General features: G+C 41.1%; 1 long non-coding RNA gene across 4 annotated transcripts; it reads left to right on the forward strand.

Annotated features, from left to right (window-relative positions):
- Positions 1 to 7,323: 7,323 nt before the first annotated feature.
- LOC144091917 (uncharacterized) lies at positions 7,324 to 23,358 on the forward strand. Of its 4 annotated transcripts, none has more exons than XR_013305917.1 (8): positions 7,324 to 9,726; positions 9,800 to 9,846; positions 13,788 to 13,858; positions 13,955 to 14,230; positions 14,649 to 14,821; positions 17,860 to 18,013; positions 18,333 to 18,501; positions 22,709 to 23,358. It is a non-coding gene; the product is annotated as an uncharacterized LOC144091917 (long non-coding RNA). The 4 variants fall into 4 exon arrangements; XR_013305918.1 differs by lacking the exon at positions 9,800 to 9,846 and having other exon boundaries at positions 7,324 to 9,267; positions 9,547 to 9,726; positions 13,791 to 13,858; XR_013305916.1 differs by lacking the exon at positions 9,800 to 9,846 and having other exon boundaries at positions 13,791 to 13,858; positions 18,301 to 18,501.
- Positions 23,359 to 23,899: the final 541 nt, after the last annotated feature.

Here is a 23,899-nt window from a genome sequence, read left to right on the forward strand (position 1 = left end):
AGAAAGTGTTGTGAGGTAAATTGCTTCGTAGTCTTCTTTTTAATACCTCTGATGGCTTAAGCTGTTTGATTCAATCTTTTAAACTTACTATTCTAACTGCATGGCTCTGCTTTTCTGATGCTGAAACAGATTGAGTGCTGTAGTCTTTATGGTCTAATTAACTAGAACAGGTGTTAATTAGGCAGGCCAGCGTTTTGTTCAATATTTTAAAGATGACACAACTAAAGATTTTACACACATTTTGAGAAAATGCCTTTAACAAAAACATTTAGGTTTGGTTTTATATTTTGTGATCAGTCACTTTCCTGACACAGTACTTGGTCTTGGTGCCTATTGTTTACAAACATTGAGAAATGGCCCTATTCTCGTCTCCTGACCTTTATGCTCAACAGGATGGAAGCAAAACCGCAAACAGTGATCCAAGACTTTAAAAGCAACTTTGGTATCAATGGAGAGAAATGACAAAGATTTATAGGGGTCTTAAAAACGTGATCCACTGATCATTACGAACATCTTAAGCAACGGTGTAATCTGAGTACAACATGCACTATTTTGTTGAACATTGGCTTCACTCCTCTTCACTCACACCCCACTGGTGCTTGCCAGTCTGTCTTCATACACTAACATGTGTGACGACTCTGTCGGCACATGCAGTGTGTCGGTGATATGTGTGCACGTTCATCAAAGTGATTCTATGGTTACATGAAAGATTTATCAAGCTTCTACATGTCAGGAGTAGGTTCGAAACAGTAGGCCCATATTTAGGAGCACTCTTAATATGGAGATGTGAGCTGTCCTTCCTTTCCCCTGCTGCATCTATACGGGTCTCAGGTTTCGAAGTGTCCCGTCTCCTTTGGCCCTCAGAGATTAGTCATCTAATGAGCAGCAGGGTTGATCAGGTGAATAATTGATGACGAGCGGCTGGAGAAAGCCATCGATCCGATGGAGCTCCAAATGGAGAAGAGAGAGGTAGACACCTCAGGAGGACAGGCTCGAATGGCTTCTTCTAAACGATTAATACGTTTCATACTACCCCCCTAAAAACACACCCATGTAATACTGTACTTTGAGTCCATCCAGTCCGCTACCAATAAGCATGTCCCGTTAACATTATCGTCATTTATGTATTTTGGTTGTTTCCTTACCAAGCAATCTTTTACAATTTAACATCTATTATTGTTAAATTTTTGCAACTCGTAGTAACGCATGTTACGCCAATTTTACTGAAACAAAATGCGATGAATGTATATTCCAACTAGCAGTCTTCACTTCTCAACACCCATCCTTGGAACGGAATCGACAGTTATGGTTATCATAGTTGACTGTAAATGTCATCGTTTCATGGCTTATCTGCAGTGGTTGAGTTATAGCTCAATGGACACAAAAACTAAAGAGCACATATTTAATTTTTTTTTACCGCGTTCTTTTAAAAAAGAAATGTACACACACAAAACGGAAGCTCCTGTCGCCCCCTCAACTCCCCCTTGTCTATATATTCATAGACGCCATGTGTAGAAGTACCCTGATAGAAAGATAAGAGAAACAAACTCTGTTTCAAATCATCTACCTTAACTAAACATACCATCTCCCCCTGTCGACTTCCAGTCTGGATCCATTTAAAGCATCCTGAAGAGCATGAGAGATGACTGCACACTCACGAAGCTCGAACCAAAAATATGCTTTTGATTTGTATTTCTGCCAAGCTTAGCTCCATACATTCCAGCAAGTGCTTACACTACATGAGGTGATGGACAGCTTACAGAATATTACGGAGATTTCCTTCCACTTCAGAACTTTTCCCCCCTGCTCAACGGCTGAGATTCAAGAAACGCTCAGCATGTGTGCATGCGTGAAACATCAGGTTTAACTCTTTAAAAGTAATTACTTTAAATGTAGATATGGTAGCAGTTAGTTTCCATCTGTAACGCAGCAGGATCTCGCCTAGGCATATGATTGAATCACTCCACATTATAGTGTGTTTTTCACCTATTTGAAAATTAGATCGCCACGACCCACTTGGTCGACCGTCAATTGCAGACCAGAATTAAGAGCAACGTAATTTACAGTGTTTATTGAATCCCTAGTGTGTTTCAAGCATAATTTTGTTACCTAACTTCTTGCCTTCCGCCCTGAACCCCTGTTCATAGCTGGTCTAAATTTAAGATAAGCACACCAGAGACTAGAAGGTTGTATAAAGAGAGCGAGACAGCGCCTACTCCTGGATATGATTCAGCATGTAACTCGTCAACCGATTCCCACATGGCCCTTGTACACTGCGTTGGTGATATTGCTCCAAATGGACCTTGCCCCATCTCCCATTTTCCATGTCACTTCAGTGGGGAATCCTCTCTGGGATGCTGCTCATTGCCTTTCTGTCCAGATGGTCAAGAGTTCCCGGTGTTCAGTGGGGCAGGCGCCATTAGCCCAGGGGAACTCCGGCCATCTGTTCCAATCTTCCCCTCACTCCTCATCTGACTCAAGTCTACCATCCACTTCATGCACAGTCCTGTATCCTGCACACGATTCATTCCGTTTAACGGTTCGTCTTTATTTCCAAAACATCGACTCAGAATCTGGACAAAATCCTGACGAAAACTGCGCAAATCGCACGTCAGGATTCTACTCACGCCTGTCCAACAATGCTTTAAATGAGACGACGCGTGTCTTTCCGGAATCATCTCTGCTCGGGGGAATATGGCAAGATCACTGGATGCTAATGCCCACACTTTGCCTTTGGGGAATTACTGAGCAGTAACCTACATTCACTGAGTTGTCTCTTACATGAGGTTAATGAATCAGGCCTGCAGAAAGGATGAACGCACTCTCACATGACGAGCACATATGCACACGCGCAGCTAATAACCGTCATCAATACAGCAGTTCCAGACACAACTCAAATCAAGGATGTCTGTGTTCGCTGTAGCACAAAAGCTAACAAGGTTTGCAAGTAAGAAGCCATTTGAATCCCTAATTCAGTTATCCAGTCTGGCTCTGAGGAGTCATAGATGCGTGGGTAATACGGGTTTATCTGCATAGAAATGTGGATGGAGGAGGGTTGTTTTGTTATTTCTTTTGATGTTAGTTGCATATTCTGACGAATGGTAGTTGCATTGGTGTCGCTGATTGATCGCCAGATAACCACGGGGCACATTTAGTCAACCATTCACACTTCTCGACAAATTATCATTTTATTCCACTTGCGTGTTTTTAGAATGTAGGAGGAAGCTGAGTCTCCCAGAGCGATGCAGATGGGCTCACCACTAGGACACCATGCTACTCAAATGTTCTCATCTTTCATATTTCGTTGCCATGTAAACAGGCCCTTACACACGGTTGAATAGAATTTATTTCATTTTTTTTTAAGATTCTCCACACCTCCATCCTACCTCATCCCTCTTACCTCCTCCCCCCTCCGTAACGGTGACTCTGGCTGGGATCCACTCACCGTCTCCCCCCTGGGAAGAACGCCATCTGACTTGGGTCGTCGGAATCAATTATACTCATCCACATCTCCCCTCCTCTTCTTAGTAACGTTTACATGAGTCACATTTTTTCAGACTCCTTTCTCCTTTGCTTTACTGCGCACCCCCTTTCTCCTAACCAGGTCCCCACCACCCTAAGGCTCCCCTGTCAGGAACCAAGAATAATTTCCCTCCTTTTGCATGATTTCAGGGGAAAAAACTGCGGGAGGTGATAAATCTGTGGCGATGTACTATAGGAGGGCAAAAAAAATAATAAATGAAGGAGAAGGGAAGAATCGGAAGGCACTTTTGCAAGCTCAGCACAGCAGGAAAAAAGGCAGCGCTGTCCCTTGAAGGGTTGAGATGAGGAAGGGTATTGAGCTCACACAGGATGCTAAAAAGGCTAATGCCATCACCTATGGAACCTCACTGTTCCGAGAAAAAAATATTTCTTGAAACTGGCTGAAAGTCAATCCCAAACGGTGTTTTACAGCTACACGTACAATTGCTCAATTACATTTGTTAACAGATTGGAGCATTGATTCAAACGCTTGTTCTTCTGTAATTTCTTCACATCAAGATTTATATTTTGGTGAAAAGCAACATTTTTAATAAGTTAGAAAATTAGCTGGTCGTTAAAAATAGCCCAGGAGTAACAAATAATACCGAGACCCACAACGTTGAGAACGATTTTGAAACTCTTGTATAACTATGCAAATGACTAAAAAGTTAGTGGTGAAATTATATAAAGAATATAAATTACCAGTGATGCCATGTTTCTCTTTATCCAATATTACTCTCCAATTGCCCTTTTACTTGTCGTCTTTGTTTAACGCAAAATACAAAATCATTGTGTTAAGTAGCTAACCCTCCAAACCAGTGAGTGCAATTGAGATAAAAAAACAAAAACAACTTTGTTTTCTGAAGCAGAATTGTTATCTAAACTAATGAGAGCAACAATGGCATGCTGTTTTTTATTATATTTGAAGATAATCAATAACATTTTATTGGCTGGAGCGGAGCTTTTCTGCAACACCCAACTGTCCTCCCATTTACCAGATGACTGATTTTAACTGCACTTCATGGGGGCAAAGAGCAGATCGGGGCAGGGGGGGCCCGATACGTTTGAACAATTTCTGATGCAGACCTGGACCACCTGCCCAACGAGTAACAGAAAATCCAAACAATGGCGGGCGTAATTGGCATGGATGTGCTTTAAAAAGCCCTCCTCCCTGACAAACACCTGCAGCTCATGAAGCCGGGCGGCCCCACGGGAAATCACACATTAGCATTTAGCCGTTTCATCTGCTGCTCTAATCGGAGCCAAACGTTTCAATAATACAACACAAGAACCGTTACGCAACACGCAGAAAAAAGAAGGGCACTCAGTGAAAAGGTATTTCCAGAGATGTGTGTGTGTGTGGGTGGGTGTGTGTGTATGTTATGTGTGTGAGTGAAGTATTTGGCTCAATATCGGGAAGGTTCTAATGGTCTGCAAGGTGAGCCAATGAGTGAGCCCTTTTGTTTATGTAATCACAGTGTTACTACTTGTATGTATATTCGCTGGCAAAAAAATGATTGCAATACTTGTAGCATCTAAATCAACAAGTCTGGAATTTAGAACCTTGCGAGCAGATGTGTAGAAATACTCACAATAGCAGGGTGGTTTGTGATTAAATTTATGCCGACCTTTCTTTTTATAATAAAGGTGCAATATTTGGGACAACAGCACTAAGCTTGGGCCTGACTCTTGTCCTATTTTCTAGTTCATTCCAAGTGTGCGTTTCAAATAACCCAATTATTTTATATTCGGTTCAGCTAAAAGTAGAATGTTATGTTGTAAATGTACTTTTTTTGCGTGAAAAACACAACTGGGGATTCGAAAAAGAAACTACGGAAATGTTATCTAAATTATGGATATTTTAAGGTTAGTGTTGTGAGACATTTTCAAGTGACTAAATATTGTCCCACTCATGTTCAATGTACATTAACTAGTTTTACCTTTACAATGTCATGCTACCGAGGTTGATGTCATATGGCTTTCTGTCAAATAGGACAATTGATGTTTTTGTGCTCGTCTGCTGTTACGTAAAACCACCATTATCTAGCTTATGATTTTATAAGATTTGAGTGCATCAGTTTCTGTTTGTCTTAAGTTTCAAGTAAATCTCATGGCGCTTCCTGCTTACATTAACAAGCAGGTTAGTTCAGCTTCCACCCACTCTAAAACCACCCACCTCATCATCCATCCCATGAAGATTGCAACCTCTACTTTCCAAGAGTTTGGCATGTCTTGATGAGCCTCTCTGGACTGCAACGAGCAGCAAATAGTCTATTGATGCGGGATAATGTGAAATTCTAATGTTCTCGGCTCTCTTGGAATGCACTCTTGTCCTGACGGCCTCAGTGCTGTGGGCAACGGTAGGCGCCAAGTATATGTGAGCACCTGCCAAACATGGGCGTCCATCAGTGGTGCTTTTACCGCGGTGAAGGAGAGAGGGGAGTCCCTGAAGACTTGTGGGAAACAAGCACCTCTCCCACAGTTGTTTCGGAAAAATTCACCTCCGCCCACTCGATCCAACCTTGGAGATTTCTATCATCTTTCCAGGCTCGTGTGAACGAGCTTTGCAATCGAGGCAATGGTGAAAGTGCGCTGCAAACATTGACAGAAACATGCCAGTTTGTTCCCGCTGGAAAGAACCTGAGTCAAACATTTCTAGTCTCTGCTCAATGTTGGTCATTCCCTTGAAATTTGGTGATGATTCAATTCACCAGATAGAATCCGCAGTGAGTCATTCACAATCTCTCGTATCACTTAGAATATTCATTATGATAACCTATCATTTTTGGCTTGCAGTGCCAGTACTTCCAGTGATTTTCCTGTTTTAATACCCTTTGGCACTGTGCTACCGCTCTCAGATTTGTGTTTTGGGTAGGACATTTCATATTTCTGTGTGTGTGTTCTTGGCCATCCAGAGTATAGTTTTTTTTCTTGTCGTATGTTTAATTATTATTTTTTAAATCCTGTAATTTCCTAATTTAACCGCATTTTAGTTGTCAGCATTTCTGGGTAAAAGAGAACGTGATCCTCTCCGAAATATAATGAAGTGGCTTTAAAGTCTGGTTTACCGTAGAACAGTTGGCAGGACTTTAAAAGTTAAAAGTTCCCTACCTTGGTTAGCTGAAATATCATTTTACCTTTTTTCCACACTTTTTATTCATCTGTTGTCTGAGATAACTGGTTCTCAGGAAGCATGAAGAAATGCTCAGAGAATTTAAATACCTCTAAACAGGATTCTCTAAGAGGTAAAAGATGTCGGAGGCGGTGTATTCAGGTAATAAAAGGTTGTTAATCTGTCAGATTAGTGACATAAAATGAGAGTGTGTGGGATTAAGGTAAGTATGTGCCTTCCGTTTGCTTTATTACTCACTTTACATATGCAGAGATCTTTTTGGAAGAGCTACACACCTAAATGGATTAAAGACATAATTCAGTACTTGTATGAAAACCAACATTTAAGAATATATCCTCCGCTCTGTGCCTTTGTGAGTTCATGCTTTGATGCTCAACCACACGCCCACCGTCACTGTTTTAGAGCTCCACAATTGTCTGCTAACATTTTTTAGGCTCCCATTTTTGGAAATGCTTAACACTGCCATTTATTGTTTAGCGCCTGGCTCTGGATCTCATTATTGTTTAATTAAGGATGCAAATCACAAGGTGACATGTGAATTTTGTGAGTTTCATAATACTTAAAGTGCATCTCATCTGGGTCAGAAACTGGAACTCGATCATGGAAATTAGGATTTATAATTGTAAATACTAAATAGGCCTAATATTTGAGTTTTATAGGTGGCTAAAATCAGTTTTTATATGGTCCAGATAATTTCAAAAGAAATCTAATAATCCGCTCTTGTTGAGCTGGATTCGAAGCACTGAAAAATTCAAATGTTGTCCATTACTATGCATGCCTGTACCTCATTTTGAATGTACTTTAAGATCAGAATGTACACTAATTACTTAATCTTAAGGCAATACCAATAACGTTTGGAAGAATAGATGCAAATAGCTCTTGCAAGCCAGAACAGCAGCAGGTCTATAAACTTGCAAGCAGACATTAAAGTAACAAAGCTTTGCCTGGCGTCGACTCTCCGCCTCTCACAGTTAATTTAACTATAATTACTGTCGCACACCAAGCTGGGAGAGATTATAGGAGTGAGTTACACCTGATTCCGTTGGAAGCCGGGAGTTGGGTAGGGGGGTACGTATTAAATATTTAATCACCCCTTTTACCGTGAAGCAAACGTTGCTCAGTGGCGACCATGGTGCTGTAAATGGAGCACACACATGCGAACGATGTCTATTGGATGACTTAAATTGAAAACTAGGAACAATTAACGTTTAGGAGTCTTTGGTGTTTATTCTAATATTATGCTAAACATATCCCCAACGTTTGAACCTATCAGCAGGGGGTCCAGCCACCGCTTTCTGCAGATACAAAGCTGAACATTGTTCACCACTTAGTAATTTTGAACAAAACGCTGCTTCACTGGAGCATCACAAGAGATGACATTGTTCAAGTGACCATGAAATGACCATCTGCAGCGCCAAATTTAAGGTGGCAGACAGACAATATGATCTGGGGTAACTGTTTGCTAATAGAGACAAGTGAATACGCTCAACCTCCTTGCCCATACTCAAGAAACGGGACATATTTAACGTGACCTTTTTGCTCCGTCACTCCATCTACAGTTTGTAAATATAGTTGAATTTAAAGTGTACCTTTGGTAACTACGAGCACGGTATCATGCCCTCAAGAAACCCATAAATAATGTTGGTAATGTAATTTACGATATCGGGCTTGGATCCGCTAAATATATATGAAACGTTATACCGTAGGAACAATAATACAAATGGGAAATTGGGGGTGGGAGGGGTGTGTTTATTTGTCCACTTGTGGGCAGTGTCTACCTTCAGGAGTTAAATAATAGTACAGAGAGGGTCAAAATAATATTAAATAGATGCCATAAAAGCCCATCACGATTATTCACCTATTTCGGCAGTTCTTGGAACATAGTAACCGCGATAAACGAGGTATTACTGTAATGCAGAGTTTTTCAGAATTCATCTTAGCACAACATGTAAAATGACTTCAACACCCACTCGTTCTCAACAACGCACTCGCACCTGTCGGGACGACATCGATGACGCTTGTCTTTCCTGTTTGGCTGTGGGAAAATGTTGAAAGAAGAAGCAAGTAGGCGTAGGTGTTAAAAGACGCTCAGAATCACAAGTTGGCGTCCTTTAAGAGAAGACTTCTTGTCTTGTGTCAAAATTACTGATGCCACTTTGCAAAGGAGCTATATTTAATTTTGCAGCTCTTCTCCCCAGTTGAACGTAAGATGCGCTATTGCTTATTTGTCTTAGTTTAATGACTCATGCAGACTTTTTGCATTACACCTGTGTGCACGACTATTCCCTAGATGACTCGCTCTATATTTCCACTGTTGCAGTGAGACTTGTGTAACATGTTAGATACACATCTATTGCCTTGTTAAAGTAAATGTGCAGCTGTTTCAAGGCGTCCTGCCAAGCATTCTTTCTTTATATTGACCTTTTGAGAATTTAGGCCTTAAAGCGTGGGAAATATCGACCCGATTGAGAAATACTAGTTTTAGAAGACTGGATTTGGAGATGGCCTGATAACAGAGGACACTTTAACCTGTAATTGTGAGGAAATTCTAGCCAGGCGATTTCACACAAAGGCAATGCATCACGATTCAAGATTGACAAAAAAACATTAAGGTAAGTGCTCTAAGTTCTTTGATTTTTCTTTTTTATGGAGGCCTTAATTTTTGGGGTAAAAAGGGGAAAGAAGATTGACTTTTGGCATATGCCATTACACATCTTACAAAATGGTATATAATCAACCATCACCATATTGACCAATATGTAATCTGTCACCCTGCTAATTTAACAACATAATATTCTATAATACAGTCATCGTTTTAAATGAATGGAGAAATCAAGCTATCGTACCATTCAATTGGCTGTGTGCACGTTATCTCTCCTTCCCAATCCCAGGAGAATGAAAGGTGAGAGGCTGGTCAAGCGGGAAAAGGCCTCTCGACAGCAGATAAGTGATTACTAAAGTCGAGGATGCAAACTGTGCAATAGATCTACCCCCTTGGAAAACTGCGGAAAGGAGCGATGACAAAAGGAAATGAAGAGAGGCGGGGCCTTTAATCAGGAAAAAAAGATGAGGTAAGGGCATCATTTTCTTTTCTTTGGTGGTTCACTTTAAGTGCCGTAACCGCACACTTTATTGATGTGATAGTTTTCAGGTACAGAAGTTGAACAGACTGATCAAACAAATGACAAAAGGCAAGGTGCTCCCTTTTTTGTTTTCCTTAACATTGTGACAGAATGTACTGTAGTATGTGGAAGGAAGAAAGGCCTTGTTTCTGTACTGAAAAGTTGTATGATTCATGTTTCCTCTGCTTTGATCTGTGGGCTGTGCACAGCCTCAGGATAAACCATTTCAGGTTGTCTAAACAATTTCCAATCATAGTTTCCATATTTAGGCTCTTATATGAAGGAGAGATGTTGACACGCATTTCTTGCCAAGGAGCAGAGAGGATTTTATCCATCTTGTGTTTGACGTTGATCAAACGCACACAAACACACTCACACGTACGTGTAAGTGGCACACCACGTGCGCCCTTGAGGTCAGCTTACTGGCAAAGTGAGACCCCTCTGAAACCACCCACCTCTGTCTTTCATCCTTCTCTCCACATGCACATCTGCTCCCAAGTGTCCCACCTCACCGCCGCAACCCTTTTTTTCCTGTGTGAAATCCACCCGGGCTCCTATTAGTAAACCCCACCACCCCCAGACCCACTTCTGCGCTGGCTCCTGATTATCAGCATCCCTCGGCTCCAAAACACCCCAACCATTTGAATTCTCTCGATAACAAAGTCCAAACTTTTTCTAGCAAGAGAAATCAAAGCAGGTAAAGCGCCACTTGATATTCTCTGCCTATTGCCAGTTAATTTAAGCAGGTCAATATTACTGACAACAGAGTTCCATAGTTTGAAACAGAAGATAATATGCAATTTTTTATTACTTCAATTTTCACAACCCAACATTTTAGCCGTATGTTGAAAACAAACTTTGCAAAACAATCAGTACACTGACAATCAGTACACTTACATTTGAAGCACAACCTAACGTCCTCAGTTAAGAAATATCTGTTATTTTTCCGAACTATTTAACATTCTCACGTATGGGCTTAGCCAATGGTCTGCCAGAAAAATGCAATATAAACGCTAAACGCATGTTATTTGGAGGATAGGGTATGTTTACCATGTAATACCGAAGGCACACTGACTAGTTTACATTATATTCAATCGATTTTGAAACCCTCCTGGTCAATATGGATTGAAACAACTATTGCCAACAACAATTGCAGTATTCCTTCCCTAATAATGATAAATAACATCTTGTTATATGGCAGGCTACATAATATTTGTTTAACCAGTCAGTCGTTAAGTACAATTGAAAACAAGGCGACATTGCCCCTGCGCCCTTTTAAAACACAACCTGCAACCGAACCAACCTTTTTTCATAAACCAAAAAAAATCAACTTTACCAATCAAGTGTAACTTCACTGTATTTTAAGAGGTTAATGTTAAGAACCACTAATAGCCCGCAAGCTCAACTTTGGAAATCCTGATGAAGCCCAACACTGGCCAACACCTCAAGTGTGAGTTACAGTGTCAAAGCGTGCGTGTGTGTGTGTGTGCGTGCGTATTTGTGTGTGATGCATGACATCATTCAGCTGTTCCTTTGGGCACGACTCCATCCAACTAAATAATCCAGGCCAGCTCCATAAAGCAGGGAGTGCCGCCACATTCCCCCAGCCATGAAATATCAAGTGGTATTAAGTCACCCTAACTGTCAGCCGCCTTCCTTCCTCCACAAACACACACACACAGAAGAATAAGAAGCATGTTATATGCACAATCAGCGCCTTTTTTTCTGGCTGATGTTAAGCAAACAAGTTGAATTGTATATCACTTAAGCTGCATTTGCATGTAGACCCATATCAAGCGTAGCCTCCTATTAGAGCAACAGAGTGCACCTAAAGGGTCTGGTTTCTCTCATCCCTTCTTCACTTCATCCCCAATGGACCCCCATTATAAATGACATCAGAGTCTCCCCACAGCTGAGGCCAGAACACATCATCTTCCACAATGTGTTGTCAACATCACCCAACCACAAACATCATCGGTGTAGTGATGGGTTTCCCAGTGGAGAAGTTTAGACCACTTAGGAATTTAAAAAAAACATTCAGTGAAGTTGATCTATACACACACATTACATTAGGGATTTTTTTCCATCAAAAAATGAATGAATAAGGTTTTTACACTACGGCTTTTTTCTAATATTCTCCTGAGTCTACTTAAGAAGACTTGTCCATTTCAAGTCACTTTAAGTTACCTGAAACCTAAGTAAATTCATTTGAAATGCATTTAGCATTGACAGTGTGACAAGGAGGAACACGTGTGAGTTACTTTCAGTTTTCATTGTTAAGCAGCTCTCAATCTTTTTTACTTTACTCCCAGCATTTCAATTTCACAACCTCTGCGGAATGTTTAACAGGTGCCGGCCGGCTCAGCTTTCGGGCTATGAGAATTGCGACAGGACAGTAGAACTTGAGAGTGCACCTGTTTCCCACCAGGCTTGGGAGAATGAGATCCCATTTCCCAGATCGCACTTAAAACCAGGAGACTGGAGCCAACCTTCACCTTTTTCTCACAGCTTAAGAGCAAACGTGTACTTGACAGATTACAATTAACGAAGAAGAATGTCACAGGAACCTAGCTTCCTACTATTCGCTTCGTAGGTTTATTTTATTTTATTTTTAGCATCTTATTCTCAATACCATCTAAGTCTTTATATCATGTAAATCCCAAAGAGATACCATGAAACACTATTAATGACGATCTGCTACAGCGATACGAATGCACTATATTCAGCCATCTTAATAGAGAACTCGCTTCTTGTCAGAAGAAGCAATAGATTTTTTATGACTATTCTCCTGCCAGGATCCATCATGGCTCCGTGGCAACATTATGCTAATCAGGTTGGCCTTTAGAAAGTCTCACGCACAGAGAAATCATGTTAGGGTGCTTTCAAATCACCCACAGATTGATGTTTAGTCACCCAAGTTTGAGCAGAGGTGACTGATGGGCAAAATTGCATCTGTTGACAGTGAAAGAAAACAGCCGTTCCCCGGAGTGCTCTGCTGGAGACAGATGTTACAGCCACCTAATAGACACGCTCTCAGTTATAGAGAGGCAGAATTCTAGACTTGGATTATTTCCAAAGGTGCCAGAGAGACAGACATATGGAGGTTGTAGGTCACCACCTCCACTCAGGAGTTCAGAAGTGATTCATTTCTCATTGACATTAGATTAGACACATTTAACAGGATTTAAGCAGCACTCACCGTTCCCCTTCAGCCGGCTCTGATTTGATTTGAGCTCATTTTGTGAGTTAGTGACCGCAGATAAGAAGCGCCCTCCAATGACCATACGGCACTTTTGATTCTCGCCATGGAGGGAAGGAAAATCTCTCCAAAAGAGTTGATATTCACACATTATTTTACACAAAGATTCAACAAGGAAAGCTGAAAGGAAAAATGCCTCGACTTATTTGTTTTTGAGCCACTCTTTGAGTGCATTTCATTGAAATGCTAGATCTTGACACAAGTATCAAAGTGGCGGCCCGGGGGCCAAATCTGGCCTGCCGCATCATTTTGTGTGGCCCGGGAAAGTAAATCATGAGTGCCGACTTTCTGTTTTAGGATCAAATTAAAATGAAGAGTATAGATGTATATTAAATTTCCCGATTTTCCCCCTTTTAAAATAATAATGGTTTTTTTTAAATCATTTTTTCCGTGTTTTTAGTTCAAAAATCATTTTGTAAAATCTAAAAATATATTTTAAAAAGCTCAAATAAACATTGTTTTAGATCTCTAAAAGAACTGAATATCTAGGGCTTTTAATCCAGTTCTTTTAATCCATTTATTAAAAAAAATCTAAATATTATATCTAAAATGGTCCGGCCCACGTGAAATCAAGTTGACGTTAAAGCATCCCGCGAACCAACCCAAGTCTGACGCCCTTGTGCTAGATTAACATGTGCATTCATTGCTTTCGGTAAATTTTATAGTTGGACGGGTAAATGTATACGGATTCATACCAATGAATAATTTAGGGTGTTATTAATCTAATATTTGTATTTTGGATTGTGTGTAGAAGCCAGGGGAAAACCTCACAAGAATCACCTCAACCTGGAAAACCAGAGCCAAGATTCATACTTCAAAATTGTGAGCTATACAAACCCTGATTCAGTTCTATTGATTTGATCTCATTGTTCCATGTTATCTCTTATAGAGTGCTTGCTACTTTTGTTTTTTTTCCAGGCTGCAATTTAAATGGGAGCTAAATACATTACCTGACACAAAGGGAGACTACGTGAACAGAGCTTTCTTTGAGCTTTGCTCGCTCTGAAGTGGCCCCCAATCTAAATGCGCCTCACTTGACTAAATGGCCTCTTGTCTGCTGTCAGCTCTTCATTATTTCTCTTCATCTAAGTATGCCAAGTGCAGCCAAGTGTCAAATGTATATATATCGGAGTGAAAGAGCAGAGAGAAGTCAAACCTAAGTTGTGCTGAGAAGCATCTCTCACAAACACTCTGGTGAGTGACCTTCTTATCATACAGATTTACGCACACGACTCAATTCAATTCATCCCCATTATACACCACTTCTCCATAAAATAGAAAGAATTGCACATTTTATCTGGAAATGACCTGTTTTCCAGCTAAACACATTTATTTTTAATATTTTAATGGGGGATTACTTCACCCGCACTCACCCTGCTTCCTCTTTTAATTTTATCTTAACTTGGAAAGAAAGTACCAGAAACTGTCAAAAGGAAAACAGCAGTTGTTGCATAAATTTTGGTCTGCGCCTTCAAATCAGGGAATTCAGAAAAGAACCCATTGAAAGCAGCACAGACCTTTCCACATTTATTTAAAGGCATTCTAATACACTCTCTGGTGTACTTCACGAATCCTAATGCTTTTTTTTGTGTGTGCTGATGTCCGCCGACAGGAATGCCCATGCAAGAATGACAAGTGTGACAGAACGTGGCCAAAAGAACGCTCGCAACAACATCAACAAAACCTCCATCTGGTGCCACTTCTGAATAGATTGGCTAAAACATGTTTGCAGCATTTGCTTTTTTTTAAGTAGAAAAAGTGCCTCCTCCTGCTGTGGTTTTAAAGGTAAGATTAAGAGGATGTTTTTATCTCACAAAGGTTTGCATGAAATATTTTTGCTCTCAGTCTAGCTGTTAAAAAGTCACAGTAGGCTTTCTGTGAGAGGCAGCCTTTAGCTGTTTTATCACAAGATGCACGAAAGGATGGGAAAAAAAATAGATGAAAAGAAATGACCTCAAAAATTCTTCCTCATTCCAAATTTCTACACATCTTTTATTTATACTGTGTTGAACCGCAGAAGTTAAGTTAAGACACTTGAAAATCGTAAAGCAGCCGCATTGCTTCTTCCATTCATTATTTTTCAAGATTGAACCACCTCAAAAGGAATGTGGAAGGTTAGACTTTGTGTAAATATGCTTATTATTGTACCTGAGATTTTTCTTTTCCTTTTTGCTTTTTAACACTCATGAACAGGTATGCACCAGTTGTAAACCTTTGGAGGCCACTTCTTTTATTATTTACTTCTTTAGCGGTTGATGACGACAACTAAATAGAAAGCCCCATCAATGGGAACCAATTAGTTCATATAAATTTGAAGATGATTGGATTTGACATAAAAAGATAAATATGAGGCATTTCAGTTATTTTTAATCTTGACTCTGTCACACTGAATTTTAAATGTTACGGTAAATGACAAAAATATGCTAAAAAGAACACAATCAAAGTCTGCCAAAGTATGTACAAAAAGTATGACCATACTAAATTCAAGTAAATGTGATTAACCAAATACCAGAACATATTAAACTAAGTAAAATCCACAGAAGATTAAAAAAATGAGTTGACAAAGACAAAAAAATGGCAAGTTACCAGATAAAGGGAAATACAAGTACCAAAACTTGAAAAACTTTTTTAAAAATAGATGTTCGCCAATGGAAGCGCGTGATGCGGTAGAATAATCCAGCCTAGTCCTTCTTCTGTTGCACCTAGATATGAAGATGATAGTCTTGGCCAACAAGTGTGCAGTCACCCAAGAAACTGATTACACATTGAAGAGGAAAAATTCAGCCGACAGGGAGAGGACAGAAAAATGACAGAGAGACAGGTGTAGTATAGAAATATTTTTTAATACTAGGGAAAATGACACATGTTAGAGATGTAACCAATGAGATCACTTGAGAGTTGTTAATTTTGAACCAGAAAAATTAAATGGTTTTCCTGCAAATATAGTTCTGCCTTGACATAAAAACGTGACCGGCTGTTTGGTCGCGGACGTTTGGTCGCCCGGACCCAAACAACGGGCGACCAAAAGACCGGCGACCAAAAGACCGGCGACCAAAAGTCCGGCGACAAAACAAGGTAAAACAACACGGTCTACGCATCAATAAAAGCCAACAATGGCCATGAGCAGTTTCACTGAGCCAATGTGTGAGTGTATAAGAGTTTGTATGTACATGAGTTGTCCCCTTAGAAAGGGACGTCAGTCAGGTCTTAACAAGTTTTCCAACAAAACACAATAAAAGTACGGGAAATTTGGAGCTTTTCTTTAGCCTAATAATTAATAGGGCATTAAGTATGACTAAATAATAATTCGCAGTTTGTATTAAGGGAATTTGAGCAACAATTTTAAATGGTAATTATCAATAACCTTCCAGGCGACCAAACGTCCGGCGACCAAAAGACCGGCGACCAAACGGCCGAGTACCACATAAAAGTGCCACAAATTCTGACTTTTTGGATTTACAAGCAATGGCTTGGTTAAAGCTTCAGTGTTGGTGTCACTGGATGGATTTTCATGTTTCCGTGCTATAGCAGGTCAGTAATTGAATACGGATGGTAGTACCATTCTTAAACCAAGCAAGCGGTTTGGAATGTAGGACGGGTCACTCCTGTCTACTTACATGTTGCGAAGGTCCAAGCATGCAGTGTCGCCTCAAAAGGAAACGCACGCAAGAATGCGTTATGCCTTGGGCTGAGGCCACATGCGTGGAAGTCAACATGCTTCACTTGAAAACCAAAACCACAGAAGCAACCAAACTAAAACTAGAACATTTTTTTAGGGGCTTGGAAGCAAACCTGGGCTCCAGCCTTTCCCAAGTCAACCACACCTGGCCACATAGGAGAAACAGATGGAAAACAAAAAAGTCCACATGGATTTTTTCCAAATCAGTACCCCCTCTGATTTCAATGTTTAGACCAGGGGTAGGGAACCTATGGCTCGGGAGCCACATGTGGCTCTTTTGATGGTTGAATATGGCTCTGAGCTAAAATATGGAAACCGGTGGTGAGAGAGCCGATAGGAATTCATTCATTCATTAGAGTCTTCTGCATCTATTCTCTCATTGATACTCATTGATATTCATTGATTAGCAACAGTTTAACAATGTTGTCAAAAGAATTCAAATACTTTTTGTACTTTAAAAGTGGTAAAATGACTAAAAAATTGGCACATTTTCATGTACTTTGACTTTTAAATTGTGAGTATGGCTCTCAGGGAATAACATTTGAAAATAGTAATCGTTTATGGCTCTCTCTTTCAAAAAGGTTCCCGACCCCTGGTTTAGACGCTTATTGTCATCGAGTGACTTTTTTCTTTTTAGGATCCTCATAGACGTTAACATAAATGTTCCAACCACTCTTTGGTTTTAGTTTCCATTGAGACCTCTTTCTTCACTCACGTGTCATTTTCTGCTTTATTTTTTCCAATCAACCAAGCAAATTATATTATTATAGTCAGGTGCCAAGTTTAAAGGTTTTTTTGTAAAATATTCACTTTTTTCCTTAATTTTGTTTCCCTTTTCCCCTGCACCAATTTTGTGCAATGATTTTTATGCCTTTGTGTGTAAAAATATCAACTATTTAGTGGTTTCTTAACACTTTCTTCAGATGGTTGGCAGCACAGGTCCCCCCCCCCCCATTGCCTTAGAAACCTTTGAATTGAACTTGACATTCATGAAATGGAACATTACGTTGGCTGCTATTTACTGTGGTCACTCCTGAAGTTTTGGAATGCAAGAGAAAAAAAAAGAATTTACCTTTGAACGTTAACAGAAAATTCAGCTCTGCATAATTTTTTTAATGTTTTTTTTTGTTGTTGTTTTTTTCAGTTCCCCATCTGTTTCTCCAAAACCAGCAGAGCCTTCCAAAATGCATTTCAGATGACAGCACATCAAGTTGAGTGGCATACAGAGAGAGACGCAGCCGCACCATTTGGAAAGAAGCAAAACACACATACATGCTTCACTGTATGACCACACGGATGTGAGCAATTCATTTTTATCATGTAAACATAAACTCTCACTGTCTGGACAACATGCTTTCCTGAATCCATGCTGAGCCTGAACTAATGGCCACATGGCACTCACACACACAGACACACACACACACACACGGACATTGTGACCACCCTCCTCTCCCCACAGAGAGGAAGTGAGATGAGCTTTTTGTTGCTACTGTAATTCAGTTATCCTCCAATGCCGGAGGCCAAATGGCAGGCAGGAAGGTGGATTCTGCTGTGTCTGTGCTTTGCTTATCCCCTTTATACACAGGTGAATGCCTTTTCTGCTTTGCCTGTCTTCAGTGCAACTCTCAACAGCCATCCACGATGCCTCGGGCCATCCACGATGCCCCCCTCGCTGCTAAGCTGCCACCTTAAATCCTATGGTGTAAAAAGCTCGTTCGGACATGGTTTCCCCCCAGGAATTTTACCCCAGGCGCGGTGTGTTCTTTTACGCCACCTTTACTTCCAAGTAAGTGTCACAAGTACTGAATGCACATGTTAAACCGCAGGTGTCAAACTCGAGGCTCAGGGGCCAGATCTGGCCTGTCGGGCATAACAGTAAGACAAATATACAGTTAATGTTTCTCGCCAAATAGGTTTCTTTTCTTTTTTACTGAGTAAAAAAAATGGATACATTCGAATCCTAAAGAAGCAATACTTTGCTTTCACTACATTGAAACTGAATCTCTTAACAAGAAAGTTTCTTTAAATTGGCCCAAAGTTAACAATAGCTTCTCTATCCTGCGTTTAAGGAGGATTAGTCTAAAAACGACAGTATTTAGTAGGAGAATCCTGAAAAATGGCGTGGCCTGAACCCGCCACTGCTCCAAATATTGACACGAATGTCTTGGAATTGCAAAAAGTGCAAGCAAACGCGTGGTGACTCGCGTATTTTGCACGCACGCAGGTTAGTAACAATCTGGGGCCGGACCTCCTGCCAGGCCAGGCTTGCTGGAAAGAGGTCACATTCTCCAAGGTGTGTTTAAACGGAGATGACATGTGGATGTGTTGGCACGGGTAGGCGCTCCAGGCTCCCCACCACCGCATCTGACGCCTCTCTCTACAAGAGAAGCAGACACGTTTGTTTTCTTTCTTCCTTCATTTTTACCCCTCTTTTCCTTTCCCCCCCTTGAACAGCATCTCTCAGCCAGAGAAAACACAAGCATTGTTTGCTTTCGTGGTTGTTCCATCCGTCAGGTTTATACGGACTTAAAAATTCCAATAAAGTGGAGGATGAGCTTGACAACGGGAATGATTTTTAATTTAGGCACGCACTTGCTGTCTATTCCCTGAGGGTTTTAGCCTTTTCACATACGATAATGTAATGTTTTTTAACACATGTCTGTTTGAACTTGTTTACCTTTGGACTGGGATGGATGGACTTGATGGTAGATGGAAGTAAAGTCTGTCTTTCTGTCTGACAGACAGACCGACTGACTAATGGACAGGTTTTTCAGACTGGTCGATTAATAGAAACTTAGTAAATGAATTGATCTACATTGACGTCACTGAAAACAATCCTCCCAACGGTCTTCAGACGTAATTAAAATGAGTAATGTCCCTGTGTTTAGTGTCTTCGGTCCAATCTTTCATTTATACTTAGCCTTCTTGTTGATTAGCATTTAAAAGCTGACAATGCAGGATCGCGGCTATCTGCTAAATGGAAATGCGACAAACACCAGCCACACTCAACGGATTGCTTTGGCTTGCATCATTTTGGCTGAATGAGTGCTTCGTAAGTGGTCATAAAGCAAGTGTGAGATATAAGACCAACTTGGCTTGAAGACCGCCGCTATGGAATTAAGTGTCCAGGGTATGCTCGCCCAAGTCCTGGCTAAGACCTGGATGGGTATCAAGTTCTTCAGAAAACTTGTCACATTTAGCTTAACTTGTCAGGTTGATCTTTTCCACTAAAACAAGCCTCCTTGGAAGATTAATGGAAGTTAGGAGTTCTTTTATATTATAATATTAATGGATGAGATTGGTCTATGGGTGTGTTGCATGGCAGTGAAAGACTGGAGCGCCATAGTGCTGGATCTGTGGAAGGAAAAGCAATGAGGTTGTGGTTAACTTGAGTTTAGAGCATGGCTAAAATCAGGTTTGAAGAGGCCTGTTGAGAGGGGGCAGGATTTTAACCCTTAGGTGTTGTCTGAAGACAAAAGTCAAAATGTGTTTGTTAGTTTGGGGACTAACAAACCCCTCGAATTAGCCAATAATGGCAATTTAGACAGCAGCCTGCTGTTCACACACTGCAGCTTTGCCTCCAGTTATAGTGTGTTTGTTTGTCTGTGAGTGTGTGCATTTATAGGTCAAGGGGGGCTTAAATGAGCCTGTTCACCACCTGAGGGTTATCTTTGTCATAACCGCATTGGAAGTGTGTTTGTGCTCGTGTCCTCGTCAATGTGAGCCGTTGGCGCTAGATGACAGGCGTTTTTTTTTTTTTTTTTTTGGAGCGAGGACTAAAGAGAGTGGCTTCGGTTGCGATTTGGTCTGCACAATGTTGAGGAGAGTGTGTCCTGAGGCTGAGTCACTTTCTCCTCTTGGTTACACCGCTTGGTGTTTTTGTTTGGATCCTTGCGTGTCTCAAATTGTAAAAAAAAAAAAAAGTGTCCTTCCCTCCTCTTTCCTTTGAAATGTTTGATGTCAAGCTGCATGTTTTGGAGATGACAAAGCAACCTCTTCCAACTTAACAAATCCACTTTGGGCTTCAGCGGTCCAGCAGGCATAACATGTCTTCAGTAAATTGTGGAATGGAAAAGCAACCTTCATGCCACGGAGGCGGTAATGCAATTACAGTCTACCGCTCGCTCCCCCACATCTTTACCACCACCCTGCATGTTGTCTGCCTTCATCATCGCCCACCTGGAAAGCAGCCCATGACGCCAGACTCCCCCTCACCCAACAAGGCTTCGCCGTGTCTGCTCTCCAGGCCTCGGGCTGGGCCACAGGATGGGGAGGAGGTAAGAAGACAGGATGGAAGGACAGGCGGTATGAGGGACTGTGGCTTGTTTGGTTCTGATTAGAGGATCAGATGTTCTGGTAATGCCAGGTGGTGGTGGGCGGAAAGTCTGTTGACTCTAGTTCAAAGACTGGGAGATGCAGTGGTACCTTCACCAATGAGGGACTATGTTTTATTGTGCTCATACCACAATCGAAAAGGATTGAAATCCAATCGAAATGTTGCACCCGTCTTGCCCCGCCCATATGCTTGTCCTTCATGTCCTCCCTCTTGGATGCCTGTCAAAATGGGCGACACCAAATTGGTTAATAATAGTTATCCTAGACCTAGTGGCATCTGTACTCTTGCCCAATGACTTTACCGTAACGATTTTCCACGTTTGCCAAAGCCATGGAAGAGTACCACTCCCGAAGCCCCAACCCTCCACGTGTAAGAGAATCCAAACATGTGTAGGGCTCAAGTTGCAGTGTGCGGTCCCATTTTCCTAGAGACGAGCAGCCTCTGGTAACTACATCCAGCTTTGAAGGAGACAGTCCCGGCCGGGTTGAAATTGGACAACGGCGAGGAGCGTGGCAGTGAGCGAAGAGGACCCGAGGCACGTGGCTCCACATAAAATAAATCCACACCACTTTTATGGGCTTCATCACAGTAGCGATCTAAATCTGGGTTAACAAGCGGAGCTTACCACTAAGAGCCCAGGGCACCAGAGTGAGGAGAAAAGTATTCTTTCTTGAAATTCATTTCCCATAAGCCATGTGGGCCCGCTCGCTTTGAAGTGGCTTTCTTCGACTTTGGACAGGAAGTCTGCAGCTTAGAGCGTTGCCAACCCAAAGACGGAGAGAGAGTATAGAGGGGAAATGGTGCGTACCTGCTTTGTGATGCCGCAAGCAAGTGATAATCCACACATAAATAGAAAGTGGCAAAATGCAAACACAAGATGCAGAATAATACGCGCCTAAGCCTTTTTTGGACTCTCTTTGTTCCCGACTTGTCCCGTTCGATGCACTGACGAGAGCAAAGAGGGGAAGTCGCATCAGGCACGCCGCCAAAATGCAAATACTGCCAAAGAAATGACACTAAAGCCCAATGTGCCACTTTGCACCTAAGCTGGCTGAATTAACACCGTTATCATAAACAAAACATTATTTTACGATGAGCGTCGACAGATGGTTAAGAGCATTAGCGCGAGTACTGCCAAAGGGCGCCGCTCGCCCCTTGTTTGGCGCCATAGAAATCACAGGTGAGCCAATGTGCCCTCGGCATATGGCCCAGTAAATATTGACTGATATTTTAATTACTCTTTGCATAATCTAATAATTCAACGCTCACATTAGTTTCACCTTTCCACACCGCGGCATAGAAAAATTCCCCAAAATCTCATCAAACGCTCGCTCAAGGTCAGTCAATAATTCAGTATAATATCACTTTGTATATCAAATGACAAGGTTCAGGAACAAAACTAACCAAAATCCTAACTATGAAGAATTAAATAATAAATAAAGGTACAATAGCGTCATGGTTTTAACAGGAAATCATGAGGTGAACTTGTTCTGCAGTGGGGTCAGGAATGCAAGGGTAATGCCAGAGGGGAGCTATTCTGAGGACTGGGAAAAAAAATGGATGAAATGTGTATTTTGTAATTTGGATGAACTGACATGCTACACTTAAATAAATAATACTGATTATAATTTCCCCCTTTTTTGTGTGAATCTGACAGCATCTGGACCTCATCCGAGCGGCTGCATGCAACTTGAGAAACTGAGCAGAACCTCAGCAAAGCCACGGAGAAACATGAGAAAAGCACGCCACAAATTATCTTTAATTGTCACTCCTCAGCATGTTTGATTTTTCATTCGTGATTATTGTTCTCGATTTTTTTGCAAACTTGTAGTGGAAACGGACATTTTAGGACTTTTCCCAAGTTCCTCCTTGAGATGCCATAATTTCCCATTGATGTTTGACAGTTTTAGAATTTCCCCAAATTTACTAAATTTAACAAACACCTTTAAAAAAGAATTTAATAATAATAATAATAATAATCGGACATAGGCCCTCACATTTTAGTGCATTTTAGGCACTTTTGCGAATGGTCGCATATCGTCGCGCCGACTTTAATCGCTGTCTTTCCCCCGGGAAAATCACCCCCAGAGCCCCGTAGTCAGGTCTGATAAGCTCCGGTATTTGTATTTCATCAACAAGTGCGTATTTTACCTCGTTTTAGTGAAATGTAGGCCCGTTCGCAAATGGTCGTCGCATTTGGTCGCGCCGAGGTTTATAGCTGTCTTTCCCCCGGGAAAATCACCCCCAATTAATGTCTGAAAAGCTCCAGTATTTGTATTTAATCAATAAATGCTGTTTTAAAAACTATTACTCCGCTTTTGGAACACTTTTCTGGGCATTCTTAACCATTTTTCTACCTTAAGAGAGATTCTCCCATTCATTCAGGTTCATTGGACGCCTATGACAGTCGATGGCAGCAGCCGATGTGTTAAATGAGTGCTCTTATTGATATTTTGATATTAGATATTTAGATCGTTTCAACAGTATTTAGAGTCTAAATACTGTTGAAACGATCTAAGTACTGTCTAACTAAAAGTATACTAATACTTTTATTTGTTTGATAAAAATGACCATCTAATCTAAAGTATTTCAACATTGCAAGTTCTCCCAGAGAGAATGAAGGTTCATTGGACTGCTTCAATAAAAACACCATCTGCTATTTAATAAATTGACAGTAGATGGCAGCAGCCGATCAGGCGACCAAAAGACCGGCGACAAAAAAGACCGGCGACCCAAAAGACGACGACCAAACTTCCGGGCGACCTAAAGAACGCGACCAAAAGACCGGCGACCAATCGACCGCACACGAAGTGGCCACACTTAACTTTGTCATTTTTTGAAAGTCTTG

The sequence above is a fragment of the Stigmatopora argus genome, chromosome 17 (genome assembly GCF_051989625.1).
Source record: "Stigmatopora argus isolate UIUO_Sarg chromosome 17, RoL_Sarg_1.0, whole genome shotgun sequence".
Taxonomy (NCBI): domain Eukaryota; kingdom Metazoa; phylum Chordata; class Actinopteri; order Syngnathiformes; family Syngnathidae; genus Stigmatopora; species Stigmatopora argus.